The following is a 12,719-nucleotide window of genomic DNA, read 5'->3' as shown; positions in this document are numbered from 1 at the left end:
AGGGTGGTGCGTGTATGGAATGAGCTGCTAGAGGAAGTGGTGGAGGCTGGTACAATTACAGCATTTAAAAGGCACCTGGATGGGTATATGAATAGGAAGGGTTTAGAAGGATATGGGCCAAGTGCTGGCAAATGGGACTAGATTAGGTTAGGATATCTGGTCAGCATGGACAAGTTGGACTGAAGGGTCTGTTTCTGTGCTGTACATCTCTATGACTCTATGGCATCCTTTCTTTTCATTCAACTCTCCATTTTATAAAAGCTATTCTCTAAACAAACTTGCAATTTTGACCTGTTCCCTCAAATGCTCTCCTGAAGGCAACAATTCATTTGGTTTGATACAATGAGACATAGGTTCAAAGTTACAGGCTACACCATAAGAGTTTGAGCAATGAATACTGAGCCTATTCAAGTATTTGGGAGGAGGTACAAGTATTAACTAAACCAAAATCAAAATATTGAGGGTACTAGAGATTGGAATTAAAAACAGAAATCACTGCAGAATATCAGCAGGTCTGGCAGCATCTGTGGAGAGAGAAACAGAGCTAATGTTTCAAGTCCAATAGGAGTCGTCTTCAGAGATTCTGTACAAACTTCACGAAGAGTCATACAGAATGAAAACAGACCCTTTGGTCCAACCAGTCCATGCCAAATATAATCACAAATTAAGCTAGTCCCATCTGCTTGTGCTCATGTCCCTCCAAACCTTTTCTACTCATGTACTTATCGAAATGTCTTTTAATCATTGTAACTGTGCCCACATCCACACTTTCTCAGGAAGTTCATTCCATACACAAACCACCTCTGTTTAAAAAAAAGCACCTTGTGTATTTTTAAGATCTCTCTCACTCTCTCACTCTCTCACTCTCTCACCCCTTTCATCTTAAAAATGTCAATCTGGTGAAGCCACCAAATGGGACTACTTGCATGCCAAACAGCATGCAAATGACAGAGCTAAGAGATCCCACAACCAAACGATCAGATCTTAGCTCTTAACAGATAGTAATCAGAACCAAATGTCCTGCTGATATTTGCTTCCTCTAGATAACCGCTATCCCATACCACACCCTCCCCAATCTCCAGAAACCACCTGCAGCACTCATACAGCTACTCAGATGCAACACAGCAAGGATCCTGGGATCTTCCAGAACTGTTCAGCTTCATATAAAACTGCACATGAAACTAAATTCCTTTCTTCATGAAAATTCTACAAGAAAATTCTTAATCAGGGTGGATAATGTGATTTGCAATTTCACAAAATTAATCTTAGCTCTTCTAATAGTAGCAATCTTACAGACTTCACTGTCAATAATCGTTCATTAAAAACAAACTTTTTCACGTCAAACCACACACTGCCACCATTAGGATATTTTCTTTAAAAGCCACACTTTATATATTGTGTAATCTCCCTAACTTACAGACAGAAGCTTACAAGAATGACATTGTCTGCAAACCATCCATCACGAAGTGACTAATCAAACTCAGCAAAGCCTCAAGCTGTGCCTACTTCCAGTAAGACATTAAAGGCCTTAAAAGGAAGGAACCACCTTCAGTTTTGGTCACCACACTTAAATGAAAAAAATGATAAATCTGGAGATGGAGTAAATTTACCAGAACAGTTCCGGGGATGAGGGTTAGGTTGGAGAAGCTACAGCCATTCTCCTTGGAGCAAGGGCAGTGGGATAGATTTATGAGGGATGTACAAGATTGTAACAGATTTAGATTAGGTAGTCCATTGCTTCCATGAGCTGACGGTACAAGGACTAGTGAATACACCTTTTAAGGTTTGGGGCAAGAGATGCAGAGGAGGTGTACGGAAGAACTTGTTTTACACATTGATCAAGAACAGAATCTCCTGCCTACATGGGGTTTGAACTGGAAACAATCAATGATTTCAAAAGGATGTTTAATGGGCATTTAAGGGAAATAACTTGTGGGATTAAAGAAACAGTAGTGGAAGGGCACTGACTGGATTTCTTTGCTAATATCAACATGGACTCAAGGGGCTGAATGTACTCCTTCTCTGCCATTATAACTTTATAACACTGCCTCATATTAGCAGCACAGTATATTCCATCTTAATATAAGAGTAGTACATCGTACATTACAGGTTTAATATTCCTGATATTATAAAACAGGACATCAACTGATTAGGCGTCAGTGGAAGCCGTGGGAGTCCTGGTAATATTAATACAATTTTTGAGCTGGTTCTGAGCCAAGGATTCACAGGAGGAAGGTGGGCTGACACCTGTTATTCTCCATATGGTGTGTTCCTGCTCTCAGCACATTCTCTGATGACAGAGCCAAGTGCAGGCAAAGCTTTTCCCCAAAAGAGTTAAGGGGAGAGGGAGAGAAAACTAAAGGTTCAGTGACCCTGATAGCTACTCGTGAACTTCAGAAAAATGAATCGTTAAGAGGCAACTGTCAGGCTGGGTTCATCATCTTGGGGCATGCTGTGCTTCACTGGAGGAGATTTACTTACATCAAAAATTGGGAGGGAAGGCAGAAATAATTGAAAAACATCCTGACGTTGGTGGATTTGTGCTCAGTCTGCTGTTCAGACTGAGACCAGGAATTAAATTTTGAGGGTTAGGAACGGAAGAGTTGGGAGATAGAGGGAAGAGGAGAGGGCAAAAGAGAAAGAGGAATGAGTGGGGAGAAGCTAAGGGAGGAGACCAAAGGAGAAGGGGTGGGGGGGAAGAGGAGGAAGAGGGAAAAGTAATCTCTCTCTCCCACAACAATTAAAAAGCATCACTAAGCTCTCAAATGTGTCCAGGTGCTGAAATAATTATGGGAATTTGAGAAACAGTGTTCACCCTTACCAGGACCATCATCTGGTCATTTTCAACAAGAGTAAAGATAACCCTTTCAGGCCCAGAGCCTTCCAATGACTTGGACAAAATGGGCTATCCAAATTGACTGCCACACAGAGCTGCTCGTCAAATTCATTAATATTTCAAAAGGTTTCATTTGAAAAATAAAAGCAATTGAAAGCATTCGGTTCAAATGTGGGGTGACTCCCCTGAAAGTGTGTTGTTTATATAAACAACACAAAACACTGACTTTCAAGTCACCCAAATGTAACGTTTAAAACTATTGTGTTCTTAGAATTTTTCTATTGTACCATTCACTGGATGTACAATGCATTCAGAGACCTTATTTTAAATTCCAAATATTTACTATCCATACAAACCATGAGAAAGGAACCACGGTCACTTTAAAAGCAAGTGAATTTTCTGGCGAATGTTAAACTTTTTCATCAATTATTTAACTTACGAGAAATATTCTGTAAATGTTGGATAATTAGTCTGCATCGGGGGCGACAACAGAAATCAGTTCCAGTCGTGAACCAGGGGGGTTTGTAAGACGGCGTTTCAAGCACACGATTTGATCATATGAAATGGTTATTTTAGAACGATCATTTCTAATCGACCAAGCCTTGGGAGACCAGATGATTAACAATATAAACATGTTATACAAGTCCATTCTATAATAATAATAATCAGAGGCACATTTAGGAAGTAATATAATTCAGCATCGGTTACTGATCAGTTTTTCCGCTATGTTTTGCCTTTTATTCTTGCTGCCTCCCATTCAGTTGAGGATTGCAAACAATAGGGAAGGGGGAACATCAGCAGTCTTGCATTGATTGCAAACTGCGTCACTGGAATAGTACAAGACACACCGCGATCAGAGACCCTGTGGACCCCCCCTGGCCTGGAGAACTGGACGCTACCCGTTCACGTTGGTGAAACATGAAGCCTGGGGGAGGTCAACAGCAATTGAAGGGACGACCCCGGCTCCTGGCAAAGAAGCGGCGGGCCCCGGGGAAGCGCATCAGCCGCGGGTGGGGAACCTGATGCAGCGGTGGTTGCAGTTCCACCGACGGTGCGGCACCGGCCGCCTGGGCTACATTTACAGAATAAATTTGAAAACAAGAAACAATTTCGATCATGGTCGTGCAGTCCTACCGGAGTGGCTCAGTTCCGCCGCCTGCTTGGTGCTGATCCGAGCTGTTTGGATCTCCAAGTCATTCAGAAGCTGCTGAAGACTGGGGCTGGACCCAGCCGCCTGCGTCACAGCAACTCCTCCTGGCCTCTGAGAATTGATCAGTCAGTGCTGCTGCACCCGAAACTGCAAATTCTAGAAAACACTCTCATTCAGGTGGTGCTGACTGCATTGAGGACAAATGTTCAATACCTTGCACTCCCCTGGACTGTGGCATTACCACGTTGACACACAACCCAGGCTCAAGTAGAAATCCACACTCAAGTAGAAATCCACACCATGAACATGTTTGCAGATTGTGGATAGATTAACAGGTTTTCATCCATTTTGATTAATGCTTTCCCCTTACACTCATGAGGAAAACAATCTCGTTAACAGCATATTCCTAGAATAATAAATTTCTATTCATTAAATGTTAAATGTGGGAGCTCAAGTTTGCATTTCATCTCAAGAAGCTGCAGTCTCGGTTACCAATTGCAGTATATGGTCACTTACCGCCCACCCCCACCCCAAAAAATGCCCTCGATGCCTTAGTTGTTGAAAGGGGTCACTCCATCTCCTACCTCCTTTCCTTCTCTAAAGTCTTAAAAAGTGTGGTCACCCTCAAAATCATTGCATCAGTTGTATGACGCTTTGATCTTTTGCTATAAATTTTGTGTCTGCTGATCCTGCCCCACTAGTTCCTTGATGAAGTGTGTACTTCCAAATAAACCTGTTGGTCCATAACTTGCTGTTGTGTGATTTTTAACTTTGTACAAAATCTGGCTCATATTTGCTGTCACTTCATATTTGAACCATAAAATCGAGATTTCTGAACCGGCTGCATTGAAACAACTTTAACCAGAGTGGCATTCATATGATTATGAGTAGGCTGTATTATCCTTCCTCAACTTGACTTTGACATGATGGACCACATAATCCACCACCTCTGCCTTTTCTCCACTGTCTCAGTCCGTCTCCACTTGATGCCAACTCTTATCTGTGCAGTGGCAGCCAGAATAATTTACGTTTCTGTTTCCACCATAGCACTGTTACCACTGGATTCCTCACAGGATCTGAATGTCACCTCCTCATATTTCTCATTGGCATACTACCCATCAAAGAAAGCACTCAAAAATACAAAGTCAGCTTTCACATGTACACTGACAACAACCAGTCAACCTCACTCCCCAACCTTCCACCTGCATTTCCTTTGTTTGATATTGGATAAGAAAAAATTTTCTCCAACGAAATGTGAAAACAGAAGCCATTGTCTTTCATTCTAACTACAAATTCTGCTCACCTGCCATCGATTCCATGGCTCTCTTTGGCGACTGTTTGAGGCTGACAGAATCACAGAACTGTTATAGTGACGAAGGAGCCCATTCAATCCATCATATCTGCTCAAGTTCTCCAAATGAGCTTTATGACTTAGCACTTTATCCCTCATAACTCCGCACATTATTTCTAGTTAAATAACCACCTAATATCCCTTTGAATGTCTCGATCAAACCTCCCCATAGAAACTTTACAGCACAGAAAAATACCACACTGCCCATTATGTGTGTGTTGGCCAAGCAATGGGCAGTGAGGTATTTGTAGCATTTGGTTCACCTTCCTGAAAGTTATGGGATTTCAGGTGCCTATCCAGACACTTTTCAAATAAGTTGAAGGGTTCAGGCTTTGAATTCCAGACCATACTTTGGGGAATAAAAAAGTGTTTACCCATCTCTCCTCTGACCTTTAATTGTTAACTACTTTAAATCTAAGCCCCTTACTCAGTGACCTCTCCAACAAAGGAAATTGGTCCTTCCCAGCCACTCTATTGAAATCCCTCACAACCTTGAACACACCAACGAAATCTCCCGCATGCCTCCTCTATACTGAGGAAAACAACCCCAGCCTACACAATTGTTCCTACAGCTGCATTTTTCCAGTCCTGCCCTGGCAACAGCCAAGTAAAACTCCTCTGTACCATCTGTGTACAAAGCACCCTTTCTCTAACGAAGGGACCTCCCTCAGAAGCATCACCTCAATTATTTTTTAAGATCTCACACCTGCCGAGAAACCAAGAGATCACTCCATTTTGTAACTGCCTCCGCCCATTTGCTACTGAAATTCTCAAAGATTCTCCAGACTCAACTATTCCCATATCCTTCTGATCAGTCTTCTATCATCTATCTTCCATTAATGTCAGTTTATCTAAATGATCTAATGCCTGAATCTTGACTGGCCCCGAGTACTATTCACCCATTATCCATGTGCTTACTGACCAACTCTAGCCCTCAGGAGAAAGTGAGGACTGAAGATGCTGGAGGTCAGAGTTGAAAAGTGTGGCATTGGAAAAGCACAGCAGGTCAGGCAGCATCCAAGGAGCAGGTGAATTGACACTTTGGGCATAAGCCCTTCATCAAGAATGGCCGATGAGGGCCTACACCAGAATGACATTCCTGATGAAGGGCTGATGCCTGAAACGTCGATTATCGTGTTCCTTGGTTGCTGCCTGACCTGCTGTGCTTTTCCAGCACCACACTTTTCTACTCTAGCCCTCAACCCAGCATTCTCCATGAATTTTAAATTTTCATTCAAGAGTCCAAATCTTGTCCGAACTGCACTTTCCTAATCTACAATCCTCCGAGAACTTTCATTAGACCAATTCTAGCTTTTGTCCTACTCCAACCTTCTTTCTTCCACCCATTGGTGGGCAATACCCATCTTCGTCCTAAGCTCTTGAATTCTCTCCTTGAAGCTCACCACTTCTCTTCTCAGTTAAGATCATCCTTAGAACTTGCCTTTAGATCAAGCTTTTAGTCATCTGTCCTAATATCCCCTTATGTGTTCAGTGTTACATTTTGTCAGCTAATGTTCTTGTGAAGCATCTTCAAATATTTACTGAGTTGACACAATGTGAATGAAGGTTGTTGTTGCAAATAGAAGATACTAAATTAACTGCAATAGGCCATAAATATGTAATAATTGATTATTTGACTGTGACAAACTGTAAATATGAAATAATTTATCATCTAATTATAACAGTCTGTAAAAATTGAATAATTTATGAACCATAAGACTGTAAAGATGGACTAATTAATTAACTGTAACAGACTAAATGTGGAGTAACTCATTATCTGACAGTTACAAATTGTAAATATAGACTAATCCATTACCTAAATGTAAAAGATTAAAATTTAGTATTGGTGAAAAAAGACATACTTTGGTGACAGTCACTCTCTGGTTCATTCCTTGTGCAATGCCTGAACTAATCAACTTCAACAAAATTTCTCTGTGGCAACACCTGTACCAAATAGAGTCTACTTGCCAACCAACTGCACACTCTTCTCATTCACCATAAAAAAACTGTTCACTTTACATTGCTATTCTTGTGAATATCCTGATGAATACAAAAATGAAAAACTTTAACAAAATATGTCTGTTTGCAGCAATACTCAAGTTCTGTATGACCAAAGATTAAACATTGAATTATTCTTACAAGACTGTAAATATGTAATAATTCAATACCTAACTGTAGCACAGTATATATACATAGCCTGAAATGAATTTATGACTGCTTACAGAGCAAAATTAAATATAATATATTGATACCATAACTGACAGAACAGTAACCAAAATCTATAGCAATGTGGAAATAATATTTGTGCATCTCTTTGATACAAACAACTTTTAATAAAATGTAATGGATACCGTGGAGTGCATAAAAGGTTCTTTGATATTTTGGTCATTGTGTTAAGACAGTGAGTATCAGCGAAAATGCTGTGAGTTTCTAAACTGGAAACAAATGGAGAGCTCTGTAATGAATATTAAATGATTGTGTTTGTCATTGTGAATAAAATGAGGGATTAATCAGCAGTTTGTTTTACTTCTAAAAATGCCTTCCATATTTCCTACAATATTATTTTGCAGATAGCGAGTGATTTGTTGGTATATAATGCCACCCTCCTCTACTTGAGAGATGGTCTCTGGTGAGAAGCAAAAGGGCGATTTGATTGAAATGGTTGAAAATGTAGCTGCTGGCAAAAAAGGCTTAGAATGGCATCCTCGTTATGGGCAAATCTTCGTTTTTTTCTGGAGTAGTGATCTGCTTAAAAGGGCAGCTTCTCTGTTTGTTTCTCCACAACTCACAGCCCAGTAGTTTTCCCATCAGTTGCTGGCGGGAACCTCCAATTTTCAACATCAAGAGCAACACAACTAGGAAGAATAACAAATAAAATGGTTTTCCAGTGCCTTTCTCATGTGTTATTATTAAAGGAAAACAAGTCCTCTTCCCAAATTACCATCCACTTTAAGCAGCCATTTTTTTTCAATGATTGAGATCTTTTATCTCCAACCTTAAATATTTGCTAAATTCACCACTGACCATGGCCTATCTCCCTGAGAATGGGACCCTTTCTAGGCCTGGATTGACTCACAGAAAGGTGGGGATGAACGACGCCTGGAAATCTCAGATGAACTTACAGTACTCAATGTGGAAACAAGATGTTTTGCCACTTAGAAAAGGACACCAATTGTTCAAAATTTTATCAAAAGCATATTGTCCTGAAATGAGCAATATTAGTTTTGTGGCAGAAAGGAGTAGAAGGGATAAATATTAAAAATTAATTTTAAAAGACTTAATTTAAAGGAACATGAAAATACTTGGAAAAAACTTGATTTGGACTTGGGTGGACGAAGTTAAAAATCACCCAAAACCAGGTTATAGGCCAACAGGTTTATTTGGAAGCACTAGCTTTCGGAACGCTGCTACTTTGAAGAGAACATGACAAAATTGCCAAGGCTGAGGTGTATTGTGGACTGGATGTTGGTCTGTTAGGGAGATTGCAGGGACTGAAAGACATATATTCTAAGAAGATTTAGTCCAGTTTAGTTTCATAGACTGCCTCCCTATTGAGGCAAAAACAATCTTGATTTGACAACGGATCCAAAATCATTCAAGCAGAACCAAGGGGAAAAACATGGTTAGATGCCACTAAGTAGATGGCAATGCCTTAACCATTTATGTGTTGTGTAAGGCCACTAGGACCCCTTCCATCCTTATCAAGGGGAGTGCTAACCTTCTCTCCTTTCATACAACACAACAGATATATGGCGTTTATAACGTTATTTATATCCCAATATATCAAATCTTTTTCTGGTCAATGTGATTGCCCGACGTTTTCTGACCTGTACATCTTACTTGACTTCTACGATTACGGACATGTAAGGCGCATTGCATTGAAATCTGTCAAAGACACATACAGTTTGATTATCTGACCAACGTTATGAAACAATTGCCGTATCATGCTAATACATGCAAGATTTCAGCCAATTGCCTTTCAATGCACATGTGCGCCTCAAACAATCGCTCAAAACGTACACCTTACAAAAGGTGAATCAATCCGGGACAGTGTGCAGCCCAAATAAAAGGAAAAATACGTGATAGGCACTTAAATAGCAGAGTCCAGGGATGATTACGGATTGAATGATTGGCCGTCATGTGACTTCCAACTCCACAGCCGACTGCGCATGCTCAACGTGGAGTGTCACTCCCCATTTACTTGTATATACAGGACAGTACATTGTAACATGTATATATTTAAAAATAAACCTAAAACTCAAATAGTTGTTTCATAATCATTATGTGTATCTGATATTTCCAGGATGCTGAAACAATAGAATTAATCAGCACAGAAGGAATCCACCATGTTCTTTGAAAGAGTCAGCAATTAGTAAAAACATTGGAAATGTAGTCACCACCTGAAGTTATACTCTTAAGCTGACATGCTAGGGATCAATTGACAATCATTGGTAAGGAAGCACTGGAAATTGGAGAGGTTGTGAAATGATATCTCATGCAATATGCCCATATTTTTAAAAAGGGGAGACACAGGCAATTAAATAATATGGAAATAGGGTAGAAATATGGAAATTTAGGTAGAAGATCAGACTGAATGAAAGAGAAAGGTTGAGGACTCTTTGGCCCATTCCTGTTCCTAATTGTAAGTATTGTACTGGAAGTGTAAGGTTACAAATATATAATCGAGTAAAAAGTGAGGTCTGCAGATGCTGGAGATCAGAGCTGAAAATGTGTTGCTGGTTAAAGCACACTAGGTCAGGCAGCATCCAAGGAACAGGAAATTCGACGTTTCGGGCCAGAGCCCTTCATCAGGATTCCTGATGAAGAGCTTTGGCCCGAAACGTCGAATTTCCTGTTCCTTGGATGCTGCCTGACCTGCTGTGCTTTAACCAGCAACACATTTTCAGCTACAAATATATAACACACTTCACAAAATGAGCTAAACTGCAGAAGATAGATTTCAATATAACCAAGTGTAAGGCCTAAACCACTTTGGATCTAAAAGGTGTAGATTGGAATATCCTCTAAATGTTATTTATTTCATGGCATGTGAACATTTGGGCTGGGCCATCATTTATTGTCTATCTGTAGTTGCTGAGGAAAAGATGGTGATGGGCTGCCTTTTGGAAACATTGGAGTATGTTTAGTTTTGGTGCACCCACAATGCTATTAATTATGCTACTGTTTTAGGATTCTGAAATTTTCAGATACATGTAGCAATTAGAATGATTATAATTTATTACAATGATTGTAGTTTTAGGTATATTTAGGCGAATATGTAAATAGTACTATGTGCAGTCCCGTACATGCAATTGAACGGGGTGTTGACATTACATGTTCAGGTGCTCCGCTGAAGGAATGGCAATATATTCCCAAGTCAGGATGGTGAATGGTTTGGAGGGGAACTTCCAGATGCTGGTGGTACTTAAGAGTCAATCATATTGCCTTGGATCTGGAGTCACATGAAGGCCAGAGCAGGTAATGATGGTATTAATGAGTCAGATTTTTTTTACAACTATTAAATTGACTTCACAGTAATCATTAGATTTTTAATTCTGCCACAGTGAGTTTCAAATTCAAGTTTCCAAAGCATTACCTTGGACCCTGGACTATTAATCCAGAAACAGTATCACCACACCATCACCATTCCTTAAATAATACAAAGCTTGAATCAGTGGGAATACAATGGGACTTAAGAGTGTATTTAAATAGATTATTTAAATATCATAAACATGTACAAAATATACACAGAATTGTAGGGTTTGTGCCCCTTTCCCCTGTAAATTGCTGTTTCTTGCATATGAATGTTCATGTTAATTGTTTGTTTATATTTTGTACTGTTTAATAAAATAAAACAATTATAAACAGAATTGTCTATGGAATGCTGGAGGGTCAGAATACAAGGAGTCATTTTTCACTTTGAAATTCAACTATACAAAGGTAGGCTTCGTCCTGTGCACACTTTAGGAAGTTATATTGGCCTTGAAGGCAGTGCCTCGAATTGTAGGTCTGCAATCTGTTCTAATACTGCTGAAAATGTGTTGCTGGAAAAGCACAGCAGGTCAGGCAGCATCCAAGGAACAGGAGAATCGACGTTTCGGGCATAAGCCCTTCGATTCTCCTGTTCCTTGGATGCTGCCTGACCTGCTGCGCTTTTCCAGTAACACATTTTCAGCTCTGATCTCCAGCATCTGCAGTCCTCACTTTCCCCTCAATCTGTTCTAATACCCTGATGTACTTATGTAAGGTATGATTTGCCTGAATAGCTCACACTACTTATCACTGTAAATCGGTACATTGATAATAAATCAAATCAATACCTAAATGAAAAGGAGCGATTATACCACCAACATTGTATTTCATAGATTTTAGAGGGTTGAGATGTTTGATTAAATTCTTCAAGATATCAAGGCAGAGAGAAACTATTTCCACAGGATAGGGTGTCTAAGCATTATGGAGTAAATATATTCCATCTGTGACTTCTTTGCCCACTCTCCTAGCTGCCCAAATCCTTCTGCAGCCTCTCCACTTCCTCAATACTACCTGTCCCTCCAACTTTTATTATTTTTTTCTATTTTCTTGTGGGATGTGAGTATTGCTGGTTCAACCAATATTTATTGCCTGTCTCGAGTTGTCCTTGAGAAGGTGGTGGTGAACCACCTTCTTGTACTGCTGGTCCATGTTATAGACAGGAGAATGGGGTTGAGAATCATACCATGATCCCCACCCCCCTCATCTGCAGCTCCTCTTGCACCTACCCCTAGAGTCCTGAAGAAGGGTTACACCCAAAAAATGGACTTCTCCACTGCCTGATGCTGCCTGGCTTGCTCTGTTCTTCTAGGTAGACAGGCAGGAGGCTGGAAGAACATAGCAAGCCAGGCAGCATCAGGAGGTGGAGAAGTTGACATTTTGGATGTAAGCCTTCTTCAGGACCACTCTGATCTTCCAGCTTCCTGCTTGTCTACCTTGGAATCTAGCATTTGCAGGTTTTTTTTGTCTCTAACCATGATCGAATGGTGGGCTGGGCCAATGTAACTGGCCTAAGTCTGCTCTGTAACTTATGGTTTATCTGTAGTCATGATTTGGAGATGCTGGTGTTGGACTGGGGTGTACAAAGTTAAAAAAAATCACACAACACCAGGTTATAGTCCAACAGGTTTAATTGGAAGCACACTTGTAGACAAAAAAATGCTATTATGAAGGGAATGAATTTTAAGCATTGGAAAATAATTGCACTGCAATGATAAACAAAAGTAAGCATGATTTATCAACTGTCCAATAATTTCCTGCTTAAAAAAAACGGTTCCTCCGTATGTGTAAGACAGACTGACTGGAGAATATCAAACATTAAGACACTTTGGGAGGTTGGGGAGATGCGCATG

The 12,719-nt window shown here is 40.2% G+C and overlaps 1 protein-coding gene and 1 non-coding gene across 2 annotated transcripts in view; both read right to left on the bottom strand.

Annotated features, from left to right (window-relative positions):
- The window catches only part of LOC132836688 (CAP-Gly domain-containing linker protein 3-like), a 64,817-nt gene extending 60,772 nt beyond the window's left edge, over positions 1-4,045 (bottom strand). The window contains exon 1 of the mRNA XM_060856086.1: positions 3,971-4,045. The gene's annotated coding sequence lies outside the window, so the exon portion shown is untranslated. The remainder of the gene's footprint in view (positions 1-3,970) is intronic.
- A 4,903-nt stretch (positions 4,046-8,948) lies between these two features.
- LOC132836809 (U6atac minor spliceosomal RNA) lies at positions 8,949-9,077 on the bottom strand. Its single transcript, XR_009647399.1, has one exon. It is a non-coding gene; the product is annotated as a U6atac minor spliceosomal RNA (small nuclear RNA).
- Positions 9,078-12,719: the final 3,642 nt, after the last annotated feature.

This window comes from Hemiscyllium ocellatum, chromosome 47 (assembly GCF_020745735.1).
Source record: "Hemiscyllium ocellatum isolate sHemOce1 chromosome 47, sHemOce1.pat.X.cur, whole genome shotgun sequence".
NCBI lineage: Eukaryota > Metazoa > Chordata > Chondrichthyes > Orectolobiformes > Hemiscylliidae > Hemiscyllium > Hemiscyllium ocellatum.
Note: the sequence above shows the minus strand (reverse complement) of the source record. Positions and strands in the feature narration are given on the sequence as shown.